The 14,060-nt window shown below is 30.0% G+C and overlaps 1 protein-coding gene across 1 annotated transcript in view; it reads left to right on the top strand.

The window, feature by feature from the left end:
* Positions 1–14,060, top strand: part of PTPDC1 (protein tyrosine phosphatase domain containing 1) — a 94,331-nt gene that overhangs the window by 53,483 nt on the left and 26,788 nt on the right. The gene's annotated exons all lie outside the window — the stretch shown is intronic.

Genomic DNA, 14,060 nt, shown 5'->3' with positions numbered 1-14,060 from the left:
CAGTGAATTAACACCGAATTTATTCCTGAGGATATTTGAATGACATTATCACTGTAAAACGTCCCATTAGTTTCAATCTTTTTTGAGGAGAAACCTAATAACTCTCTAAATGAATTATCAATTGTGAAATCAACCTTGTAGTTATTTTTAACTTTAATCGTTGATTTTGAAGTATGTTTTTGAATGTTTATAACAATATTTTTTTGGTTCATCACCCTGTTCTTTCATAAGACGAGCAATTTCGGAAGATATTTGAGAAATCTCGTATGCTCCGGGTGAGACTGTTATCGTTTTGTATCCACTTCCCGGATTATAACTAAACTTGTCATTTTTCTCGGTTATATTAAATAAGGTATTATAAGTCTCCATGGACAATAAAGATGCCTCATATTCTTTTGTTGTGTCAAGTTGTAGTGGGTATGGGAATGAAGATGTGTGGTCGCTTGTTGTGAAATTAAAACTCAGGATTGTGCTTCTCATCTTATTTAATATGAGATAAAATGTCTTTATATTGAGATTTATTAATTATTTTCATGTTCATCAACTGGTCTAAAATGGCTGATGCTTCATTAAAACAATTGTTATTTCCAGCCTTCTTACTGCCGAACAACAATAACAGTCTATTAACTAATTGCGATGGGTCATTTGGAAGAAAACTAATACCTGAACCAAGGATACTTAAAGCCTGAATAATGTGTTTCTCCTTCTCATTCTTCCTACTTTTACCAGAAAGAATAACCTTATAATTTAGAGTGTTCAGCAAATCAATATATACTCTATCATCATTATTTTCCATATCCAATGGTTTATCAATATACTTTGATTCATCCCTCACAGTTGAACCTTGTCTTCCATCCTTGTGAGAAGAAACATTAATCTCGGAGTTAGTTTAACAGGGGTTGAGCAGAACTTAAGAACCTTAATTCATCATTAAATATCAATACCTTTTCTTGAACAAGATGAAATATTGCTGGTTGTTCTGTTGGAATGAGTCCTGCTTTGGTTTTTGAATCCGCTGAATATTCATTGTTTTGAACAGCATTCACAATATAATCAGGGGGTTGATTAATCTCTTCCAGTTGTTGAAATAAACCTTCATCATGTTCTAATTCTCCAATATGCTCTAATTCTTCCTCCGTCATTTGACTGAAATCTTTTAACATTTGAAGCTTTCTAGGAGTATATTCTACTGTGGGAACTGTGGAAACATCTTTCATTTTTTCTTGGGAAGTTTTTAAAAGTGGTTTAAAAAATTTCTCTTCTTTTTTTTCAAATGCTTCTTCGCCCGTTAGTTTCTGTCTGCGTTTCTTCTTTATGTCTTCCTGTTGTTTTACAACTTTTGAAACCAACTCTTGATGTTCCTTAAATCTTCTTGCTCTTTCTTTTGTATCCATTTATTTATTGTAAAATATCATTTAATGAATTGTAAAGATCAACAGGGAAATTTTCCTTTTCTTCATCATTCAAGTAGATGTGTTCAAATAAATCCTTTTCTTTAAATATTTCATCAAATTCTTTATTAACATTAATGCGAGTTGTAATTTCTTCTTCACTAATCCTTGCATCTCTGCTTTTCATACGTTTGTGTTGAGTTTCTTTATCAACATCAAAACCGAATGATAAAATCTTCACTCCGCTCAGATATTTAATAATTTGTCTCGGTCCTTCTGGATTAGTTTCTAATATCCCAACACCACCAGATTTTAGTTTCTTTAACTCACTCTTACAATGTGAATATTTTGTTGTACCAAGAGAAACCTCCTCAAATATTTGTCCTTCATTCCTCAATCGCATATGTTCCTCCACTGAAATATAGTGATAATCTTCACCTTTTACTTCTCCAGGTCTTATTGCTCTAGTTGTTGTTGATACAATGCGTATCACGGGGTGTTTTTTAAGTAAATTTACAATATTCTCATTTGTACTACACAAGAACCTTGATTTATGAAAGTTTTTTCCAGAAGCAGATTTACCCACAAGATTTATAATAATAGTTGTCATTTATATATGTAATTGTTTATAAAACAAAAAATATATCCCTTAATATCTCATCTTGTTTCACAACAATATATTTATATTTTTCAGTCGTGTGCTTCATATTATCCTCAAATTTCTTTTTACTACATAATGTAGAACAATTATCTCTCCAAAAATTATTGATATCTATTGAATTTAACTTGAATAAAATAAAAGTATGAGCATTGTTTCTGATGGAACGACGAGGAAGTTGAAAGTACGATTGACTAAGATAAATACAATTACAAGAAGAATGTCTCCCTCTTGTGTAGTAGCTGTCCATTACCGTTTGGTTTCTCTCATTAACACATTCATCAAAGATAACGAGGTTCTTTTTTGATTTATCCAAATCTTGGGGAGACGGTATATCATCCGTATTATCACTAAGAATACAAGTTATAAGATTTGATTTCTTTTTACATCTCTGTGTATCACAAAATAGTTGAATTATATCTTCAATGTTATAATCATTTAGGTTTTTTTGACGTTTAAATAAACCTATTATATCTTCTTTTTGAAGACCAGCATTAAAACCTTGTGAGAGTAGTTGATACTCTGGTTGAAAACTCGACTTTGTGAAAATTATTAAATTATCATAATCTAAAAAGTTGGGAGTGAGGAGCATTTTTAAAAGTAAGCAGGTTTTTCCACATCCACTTGAACCAACTATGAGACATCTTAATGAATTTGGGAGATTTTTATGGTTGTTAAATTTTATCTTATTTTCCCAAATAGGTAAAAAATCATTCATTTATATATTTGAAAAACAGGTTATTTAATTTATTATTGGCTTTTTTAGAAACTCTATATTTTATCCTAAGTTCAGGTTTAATTTCAAGATAATCCATTATTTTATTTATACAATATCTTGTGTTGATATTTCCCTGAAAATTACATCCATGAATAATATACAACAACAATCCTTTGAACATTTCTCTTATACGTTCAGTTTCTTCCCTTGTAAGGAAAGGTGTGTTATCATCCTCATACTTTACATTCATTTCTCTAATCAATCTTGTAAAGTAATTCATTTTTGGTGTAAATCTAAAAGAATTATTTTCCTTTTTATATTTTTTATTATCATTAATTAGAAGATAATCACAGAATATACATTGTTTATAGGCTTTTGACTCTGTGTTTAATCCCCGTCTTTCACACGCAGGACAATTCTCAAATTTGTCATATGGAGAATCAGGAAAGTCTAGCATATTTATAAAGTAAAACTTTACTTAAACTGAAATTCATCTATACTTTCAGTTGTATATTACCATCGATATCGATATACTTTTTTTCATTATCAGATTCAACGACAACATTTTTTATATTAAAGGTAATTTTAAAATTATCGTTAACTACTATTGAACGAAATGTCATTTCACCTGATATATTAACATCCTTTATTTCATCAGGATTTACATCTTTAGGGTTGTTGAAAAAAATACAAATTTCTCCTTGCATATTACAGATGGTCTTATCTTTTCTTTCTAAAGCTTCATCCATAAGGTTTTTGTTCTTTGATACTTTTTCTTGTTTCATTGCTTTTTCTAGTTTTGAATATATTACTAGAAGGAGAGGAGAAACTTTTGTTAGAGATACTTTAATTGATGTTCTACCAGGTATACTAAAAGCCCTTCCACTGAAGGAAATTGAAGAACTCATATTATTTACCATAATAGTTTTTAGCCAATAGTTGTTATATTTATCTTTGTTCAATTTTACATCCTTGACATATTTCTCAGTATCTTTAACAGATGAAGAGATTGATTGAAACTTGTCTTTTGTGTCTTGAAACATTGTATTTATTAAGTGAAAAAGTTGGAGGATAAAATGTTTTTAAGCACAGATTCACCTATAAATTAAACGAAATTTTCATCAAGAAAATTTTAGTTTAAGCAAAGTTTTATTCTATAAATATGGTGAATACAACGTACTGCGATGTTTGTAATCACTAATATAAACATTATAGAAAACACCTCCGAACCAACAAACACACATTTAATCTATTTCATCAAATATCTCCTCTTGAGTTGGAAAGAAAACATTGTGATATCTGTTCAAAGGATGTTTTGAAGAGTAGTTATAATCAACATCTTCAATCACAAAAACACAAGAAAAATGAGTTTAAAGTAAAGGGAGACTATTATATTAAAAACACTGATGAGGCATTTAAAGGGCATATAAAAATAAGGATTTTTCAATTTGGAGAACCCGGTCCATCATCAATAGCTGAATCAATTGAAATAGTGAAACCCGATGTTGAAAAATTTATTAAAAAGACATTAAAAGAAATGAAAACTTTAAAGTTTTATATGGGAGTGAAAATGAATATGAAAAGACAAGATGAAGAACAAACTCCTTATATGAGAACAGATCTTCATTTTATAACATCATTTCAAGATTTTTTGAATAGTGGGGTTTATGAAGAACTATCAAGACAAGAGGAGGATGTTGATAATACAGTGGTAGGAAGTGGATTCAATATTAAAAAAATCATCTTTTAGATATACACATTCTAAAATCAAACCCTCTTAAAGCTTCTTCTTATATTGAATTACCAAAAGAAATAAAACTAAAGAAGGCAGTTGTTAATATTAAGAACAATGATAATAAATGTTTTCTCTGGTCTGTTCTTGCTCACTTACATCCACCAAAATGTAATTCAGAAAGAGTAAAACAATATATGAAATATGAGAATACCTTGGACATTAAAGATTTTAAATTCCCAATGCCATTAACAGATATTCCTAAATTTGAGAAAAAGAATAATCTTTCTATTAATGTATATGGATTAACGGATACAAACAAAGTTCAAATATTAAAAATTTCAAACAACTATAAAAATGAAGAAACACACATTGACCTTTTATATTTTAGTGTTGGAAAGAATTCACATTACACATACATCAATAATTTATCAAGATTAATCTCTTCTCAGGTATTCAGAACAGCAAACAAAATATATCCTTGTAAGCGATGTCTTAATTCATTTCATACAAAAGAACGATTAGAACAACATTCAAAATATTGTAGTAATCATAAATCAGCTGTAATTACAATGCCTAAACCTGGTGAAAAGATTTATTTTGAAGATTATAATAAATCTATCATGCACCCATTTGTGATATACGCTGATTTTGAATGTATCCTTAAAAAGATAAATACTGCTTCTCCTAATCCAAAAGAACCATATACAAATAAATATCAAAAACATATTCCTTGTGGTTTCTGTTATTATATCAAATCATCTGTTGGAGAAAAGTATAACAAACTTGAACATTATCGTGGAAAAAATGCTTCACAAGAGTTTGTAAAACGATTAGAAAAGGATTGTATAAGACTCACTAAATTAATGAAAGAAACAAATGAACCGATGAAATTAACCAAAGAAGAAAAATTAGAATTTAGAATGAACAATATCTGTCATATTTGTGAGGGGGAAATTAAGGAGTCTAAAGTTAGAGACCATTGTCATCTTACTGGTAAATATAGAGGTCCCGCTCATTCCTGTTGTAATCTTAATTATAAATTACCTTCTTTTATTCCAGTCTTTCTTCACAACAGCGCCAACTATGATACACATCTATTTATAAATGAACTTTCAAAAACACCGCGGAATATTTCTGCTATAACAAACACAAGTCAAAAGTATATTTCATTTTCAAAAATGATATTCACAAAACCTTTAACTCGTATTAGGTTTTTAGATTCTTACAAGTTTATGGGAACACCACTAGCCTACCTCGCATCAAATCTAAGCTCCACGGACTCTTTTCCAAATCTTAATTCATTCTTTCCAAAAGAGGAAATTCTCACTCAAGAGGAAATTCAGATTAAAGAGAGAATTCAAAGTAAAGAGGAAACTCTAATTAATGAAGAAATTCTAACTGAAGATGAAATTCTAATTATAAAGAAAATTCGAACTAAAGAGGAAATTCAGATTAAAGATGAAATTCTGATTAAAGAAGGAATTCTTACGAGAGAGGAAATTCAAACAAGGAATGAAATTCAAAGTAAAGAGAAAATTCTTACAAGTAAGGGAATTTATCCTTATGATTATATGGATTCATTTATGAGATTTAAAGAAACACAACTTCCTTCAAAAGAAAGTTTCTATAATAACCTTTATGAAGAAGAGATAAGTGATAAGGAATATAAACACGCACAAGAAATATGGAAAATATTTAAGATAAAGAACCTTGGAGAATATCATGATTTATATCTAAAAACAGATGTTTTATTGTTAGCTGATGTGTTTGAAGCTTTTAGATCACTCTGTCATAATAAAAATTGTTATGGATTAGATCCTGCCCACTATTTCACAGCTCCTGGTTTAGCTTGGAGTGCAATGTTGAAAATGACAAAACAAGATATAGATTTAATCAGTGATGTGGATATGCTTTTGATGATTGAGAAGTCCAAGAGAGGTGGAATATCACAAGTATGTTCAAAAAGATATGCTAAAGCAAATAATAAATATCTTCCAAATTATGATAGTGAAAAAGATAGTAATTATTTGATGTATTTTGAAGCTAATAATTTGTATGGATGGGCAATGTCTCAATCTCTGCCTTATGGTAAATTAGAGTGGGTGGAAGAAAAGGATTATGAAAAGGCTTTGATGAATATTGTTATTTCTTCTCAAGAGGAATTGAATGACGAAGAAGAAGGTTATTATTTTGAAGTTGATTTGAGGTACCCGAGTGATCTTCATAATAAGCATAAAGATCTTCCTTTTGCATGTGAGAAAGAAACTCCAAAGAAAGAATGGTTAAGTGATTATCATAAAAGTTTTAATATCAAAGGCAAATCAACAGAAAAGTTATTAACAACATTCTATGATAAAGAGGGATATGTTTTACATCAGAGAAGCTTAAAACAGTTTTTGAGAGAAGGATTGAGAGTAGCTAAAATTCATAGAGTTTTAAAATTTAAACAAAGTCCTTGGGTGAAAAAGTATATTCAATTTAATACAGATATGAGAGCAAATACAAAAGTAAAATTTGAAGGGGACTTTTATAAATTAATGAATAATGCTGTATTTGGAAAGACTATGGAAAATGTTAGAAACAGGCAAAACATTAGATTCGCAACATCTTGGAAAGAAGCTTCGAGATTGATAAATAAACCAAGTTTTGAGAGAGAAGAGGTTTTTTCAGAGAACTTTTCTGCAATTCATATGAAAAAGGAAAGTATTGTAATGGATAAACCAATTTATATTGGAACAGCAGTTCTTGATTTATCAAAGATATTGATGTATGATTATTTGTATAATGACTTAAAGAAAGAGTATGGTGAAAATGTTTCATTGTTGTATATGGATACTGATAGTTTTATCCTAGATATAAAAACTGATGATGTTTATGAAGATATGAAGAAAAATATTGGAGTATATGATACAAGTAATTTCAGCAAGAAGAGTGAGTTATTTTCCAAAAAGAATGAAAAGGTTATTGGTAAGTTTAAGGATGAGTTGGGTGGAAAAGTAATGAGTGAGTTTATTGGATTGAGAGCAAAGGCATATGCTTATAAGTATGGTGAACAGATTGATAAGAGGTTAAAGGGAATAAAGAAATATGTAATAAAGAAATCAATAACTTTTAGAAATTATTATAATTGTTTGATGAATAAGAAAGAAGAATATAGGAAAATGAATACAATAAGAAGTTATAAACATAACATATATAGTGAAGAAGTAAATAAAAAGGCATTAGGAGCCTTTGATGATAAGAGATTTATTTTAGATAATGGAATAGATTGTGTTCCATATGGATATTGTATGATAGAGTGTATAAAATAGATTATGTTTTAATGATGGGAAGATGGGTTAGGGTTTTTAAGGGCTACCGCCGGTTTTTTCACAATATATAAATGGTTAAACCAAGTATTAATCAAACTAAAGAGTGGAGAAAATCTCAGTCTTGGTATATAAATGGAAAACATAATGAATGTGAAAAATATCAAATAAGTCTTATTGAAAAAATAACTAAAACAAAGGTAAATAAAACAAATAAGCGAATTAATTTAAAAACTAGTAAGTTAGAGGATGTAAAGAAAAAATGAATATCCTTGAATGGACTGAAAACTTTGATGGTTATCAATTGAACAATGAAAAAACAATTTACTATAATCTCAAAATGATATGTGGCTCAGGAGGTGGTCAGATGAGAGCATTAAGAGAAGTTTATCATTTCGTAATGGCACAAATGGGGTATCTTAAAAAATATAAAGATTCAAATGTTTTGTTTGTTAATATTTTAGATGGGGATTATTGTGCAAAGAAAATTAAACTATTGAAGGAATTTGAGAATGAACAAATCTTTATAGGTTCAATGAGTGAGCTGTTCAACCCCCAGGTGTTCAATTCAATGAGGTTCAACCTCCAGGTTAAAAGGGGAGACAAATAAATATACCTTGGGATAAAAAGGGGATTTATTTTTAGGGAAAAAAAATATGAATCGCTGAAAATCCCCCATTCATTTACATGGGGAAAAGTGAGCCAGAATCAGTATTCTTACCCTACTGATGACAATGATCCCTAACTTTAGACTCCTCAATTTCCTCCTCACAAATATGGCAGATATTGTTCTTTCTAAATTCTAATTTTTCTTCTTTGGTTAATTTCATCGGTTCATTTGTTTCTTTCATTAATTTAGTGAGTCTTATACAATCCTTTTCTAATCGTTTTACAAACTCTTGTGAAGCTTTTTTTCCACGATAATGTTCAAGTTTGTTATACTTTTCTCCAACAGATGATTTGATATAATAACAGAAACCACAAGGAATATGTTTTTGATATTTATTTGTATATGATTCTTTTGGATTAGGAGAAGCAGTATTAATCTTTTTAAGGATACACTCAAAATCAGCGTATATCACAAATGGGTGCATGATAGATTTATTATAATCTTCAAAAGAAATCTTTTCACCAGGTTTAGGCATTGTAATTACAGCTGATTTATGATTACTACAATATTTTGAATGTTGTTCTAATCGTTCTTTTGTATGAAATGAATTAAGACATCGCTTACAAGGATATATTTTGTTTGCTGTTCTGAATACCTGAGAAGAGATTAATCTTGATAAATTATTGATGTATGTGTAATGTGAATTCTTTCCAACACTAAAATATAAAAGATCGATGTGTGTTTCTTCATTTTTATAGTTGTTTGAAATTTTTAATATTTGAACTTTGTTTGTATCCCTTAATCCATATACATTAATAGAAAGATTATTCTTTTTCTCAAATTTAGGAATATCTGTTAGTGGCATTGGGAATTTAAAATCTTTAATGTCCAAGGTATTCTCATATTTCATATATTGTTTTACTCTTTCTGAATTACATTTTGGTGGATGAAAGTGAGCAAGAACAGACCAGAGAAAACATTTATTATCATTGTTCTTAATATTAACAACTGCCTTCTTTAGTTTTATTTCTTTTGGTAATTCAATATAAGAAGAAGCTTTAAGAGGGTTTGATTTTAGAATGTGTATATCTAAAAAGATGATTTTTTTAATATTGAATCCACTTCCTACCACTGTATTATCAACATCCTCCTCTTGTCTTGATAGTTCTTCATAAATCCCACTATTCAAAAAATCTTGAAATGATGTTATAAAATGAAGATCTGTTCTCATATAAGGAGTATGTTCTTCATCTTGTCTTTTCATATTCATTTTCACTCCCATATAAAACTTTAAAGTTTTCATTTCTTTTAATGTCTTTTTAATAAATTTTTCAACATCGGGTTTCACTATTTCAATTGATTCAGCTATTGATGATGGACCGGGTTCTCCAAATTTAAAAATCCTTATTTTTATATGCCCTTTAAATGCCCCATCAGTGTTTTCAATATAATAGTCTCCCTTTACTTTAAACTCATTTTTCTTGTGTTTTTGTGATTGAAGATGTCTATTATAGCTACTCTTCAAAACATCCTTTGAGCAGATATCACAATGTTTTCTTTCCAACTCAAGAGGAGATATTTTATGAAACAGATAAAATGTGTGTTTGTTGGTTCGGAGGTGTTTTCTATAATGTTTATATTTGTGATTACAAACATCGCAGTATGTTGTATTCACCATATTTATATAATAAATCTTTGCTTAAACTAAAATTTTCTTGATGAAAATTTCGTTTATTTTACAGGTGAATCTGTGCTTAAAACCATTTTATCCTCCAACTTTTTCACTTAATAAATACAATGTTTCAAGACACAAAAGACAAGTTTCAATCAATCTCTTCATTTGTTAAAGATACTGAGAAATATGTCAAGGATGTAAAATTGAACAAAGATAAATATAACAACTATTGGATAAAAACTATTATGGTAAATAATATGAGTTCTTCAATTTCCTTCAGTGGAAGGGCTTTTAGTATACCTGGTAGAACATCAATTAAAGTATCTCTAACAAAAGTTTCTCCTCTCCTTCTAGTAATATATTCAAAACTAGAAAAAGCAATGAAACAAGAAAAAGTATCAAAAAACAAAAACCTTATGGATGAAGCTTTAGAAAGAAAAGATAAGACCATCTGTAATATGCAAGGAGAAATTTGTATTTTCTTCAACAACCCTAAAGATGTAAATCCTGATGAAATAAAGGATGTTAATATATCAGGTGAAATGACATTTCGTTCAATAGTAATTAACGATCATTTTAAAATTACCTTTAATATAAAAAATGTTGTCGTTGAATCTGATAATGAAAAAAAGTATATCGATATCGATGGTAATATTATTAAATATGAGTCAATATACAACTGAAAGTATAGATGAATTTCAGTTTAAGTAAAGTTTTACTTTATAAATATGCTAGACTTTCCTGATTCTCCATATGACAAATTTGAGAATTGTCCTGCGTGTGAAAGACGGGGATTAAACACAGAGTCAAAAGCCTATAAACAATGTATATTCTGTGATTATCTTCTAATTAATGATAATAAAAAATATAAAAAGGAAAATAATTCTTTTAGATTCACACCAAAAATGAATTACTTTACAAGATTGATTAGAGAAATGAATGTAAAGTATGAGGGTGATAACACACCTTTCCTTACAAGGGAAGAAACTGAACGTATAAGAGAAATGTTCAAAGGATTGTTGTTATATATTATTCATGGATGTAATTTTCAGGGAAATATCAACACAAGATATTGTATAAATAAAATAATGGATTATCTTGAAATTATACCTGAACTTAGGATAAAATATAGAGTTTCTAAAAAAGCCAATAATAAATTAAATAACCTGTTTTCCAAATATATAAATGAATGATTTTTTACCTATTTGGGAAAATAAGATAAAATTTAACAACCATAAAAATCTCCCAAATTCATTAAGATGTCTCATAGTTGGTTCAAGTGGATGTGGAAAAACCTGCTTACTTTTAAAAATGCTCCTCACTCCCAACTTTTTAGATTATGATAATTTAATAATTTTCACAAAGTCGAGTTTTCAACCAGAGTATCAACTACTCTCACAAGGTTTTAATGCTGGTCTTCAAAAGAAGATATAATCGGTTTATTTAAACGTCAAAAAAACCTAAATGATTATAACATTGAAGATATAATTCAACTATTTTGTGATACACAGAGATGTAAAAAGAAATCAAATCCTATAACTTGTATTCTTAGTGATAATACGGATGATATACCGTCTCCCCAAGATTTGGATAAATCAAAAAAGAACCTCGTTATCTTTGATGATTGTGTTAATGAGAGAAACCAAACGGTAATGGACAGCTACTACACAAGAGGGAGACATTCTTCTTGTAATTGTATTTATCTTAGTCAATCGTACTTTCAACTTCCTCTTCGTTCCATCAGAAACAATGCTAATACTTTTATTTTATTCAAGTTAAATTCAATAGATATCAATAATTTTTGGAGAGATAATTGTTCTACATTATGTAGTAAAAAGAAATTTGAGGATTACATGAAGCACACGACTGAAAAATATAAATATGTTGTTGTGAAACAAGATGAGATATTAAGGGATATATTTTTTGTTTTATAAACAATTACATATATAAATGACAACTATTATTATAAATCATGTGGGTAAATCTGCTTCTGGAAAAAACTTTCATAAATCAAGGTTCTTGTGTAGTACAAATGAGAATATTGTAAATTTACTTAAAAAACACCCCGTGATACGCATTGTATCAACAACAACTAGAGCAATAAGACCTGGAGAAGTAAAAGGTGAAGATTATCACTATATTTCAGTGGAGGAACATATGCGATTGAGGAATGAAGGACAAATATTTGAGGAGGTTTCTCTTGGTACAACAAAATATTCACATTGTAAGAGTGAGTTAAGGAAACTAAAATCTGGTGGTGTTGGGATATTAGAAACTAATCCAGAAGGAACGAGACAAATTATTAAATATCTGAGCGGAGTGAAGATTTTATCATTCGGTTTTGATGTTGATGAAGAAACTCAACACAAACGTATGAAAAGCAGAGATGCAAGGATTAGTGAAGAAGAAATTACAACTCCCATTAATGTTAATAAAGAATTTGATGAAATATTTAAAGAAAATGATTTATTTGAACACATCTACTTGAATGATGAAGAAAAGGAAAATTTCCCTGTTGATCTTTACAATTCATTAAATTATATTTTACAATAAATAAATGGATGCAAATGAAATTTTTTTATACAATCTTAAAACGTCTGCAAAACGTCCGATTTTTACCAGAATTTCGACAACCGAGTGTTAAGCGTCCTAAGCGATCGCAAAAACTGAAGACGAAATTAAAATCGAAGTTAAAACGAACTCGTAACGTCGAGCGAAGCAAAAATACTCCATTTCTCCACATGAATTTACGGAATTATGTTTGACCTCACTGTGACCTTGACCTTTGACCGATTTTGACCAAAATCTAATGAACGCTAGCCATCACGCTCCTGAATCACGTGGTGTAATTTGACATTGGCAGCTTCTTCCGTTCTCGAGTTATCGTGCCAACTAACAAACACACAAACAAGCAGTCATAGACTGGTACTTACGAAATCGTCAACTTGACCTCTGACGTTGTCTAATAAAAGCTGTCTCGAGAGAAGGTAGCGACGCAAACCAGAAGTTTCTACGATGATTCTGTACCAAACCATCAAAAATCGTAACATCGACCGAAGCAAAAATCTCCATTTCTCCACGCAATTGTTTTAGCAAAGTCACAAAACCGTAATATTCGGCCATCCACCAACAATCTTTACATAATCCGACGGCTTAGCGAGTTTGGCATGCGACGACAACCTTTATTGGGATAAAAAATGACTTTTAAACACCATCTTTATCGAAAACACCGTCAGCGTGGACACGCAAAACCTTTACGTGACTCATCGACGCGTCTGCTCGAGCGCACTGCATCACGTGACGACCCGTAATGCGCGAGTGAAATATTTTTAATACAATCTTAAAACTTCTCCAAAACATCCGATTTTTCCAGAATTTCGACAACAGAGTTTTAAGCGTCCTAAGTGATCGCAAAAACCGAAGACAAAATTAAAATCGAAGTTAAAACGAACTCGTAACGTCGAGCGAAGCAAAAATACTCCATTTCTCCACATGAATTTACGGAATTGCGCACTGCATCACGTGACGACCCGTGACGTGCGAGTGAAATATTTTTTATACAATCTTAAAACGTCTCCTAAATATCCGATTTTTACCAGAATTTCGACAACCGAGTTTTAAGCGTCCTAAGCGATCGCAAAAACCGAAGACAAAATTAAAATCGAAGTTAAAACGAACTCGTAACGTCGAGCGAAGCAAAAATATTCCATTTCTCCACATTAATTTACGGAATTATGTTTGACCTCACTGTGACCTTGACCTTTGACCGATTTTGACCAAAATCTAATCAGCGCTACCCATCACCCTCCTGAATCACGTGGTGTAATTTGACATTGGTAGCTTCTTCCGATCTCCAGTTATCATGCCTACAAACAAACACACAAACAAACAAACACACAAACAGAGGACGGAAGTCATCAATATACTTACGAAATCTTTACATTTCGTAAGTAACAAACACACAA

The sequence above is a fragment of the Eptatretus burgeri genome, chromosome 13 (assembly GCF_056783735.1).
Source record: "Eptatretus burgeri isolate ZD-2024b chromosome 13, Ebu_testis_v1, whole genome shotgun sequence".
NCBI lineage: Eukaryota > Metazoa > Chordata > Myxini > Myxiniformes > Myxinidae > Eptatretus > Eptatretus burgeri.
The sequence above is the reverse complement of the archived record's forward strand: the minus strand, read 5'-3'. Positions and strand labels throughout refer to the sequence as shown.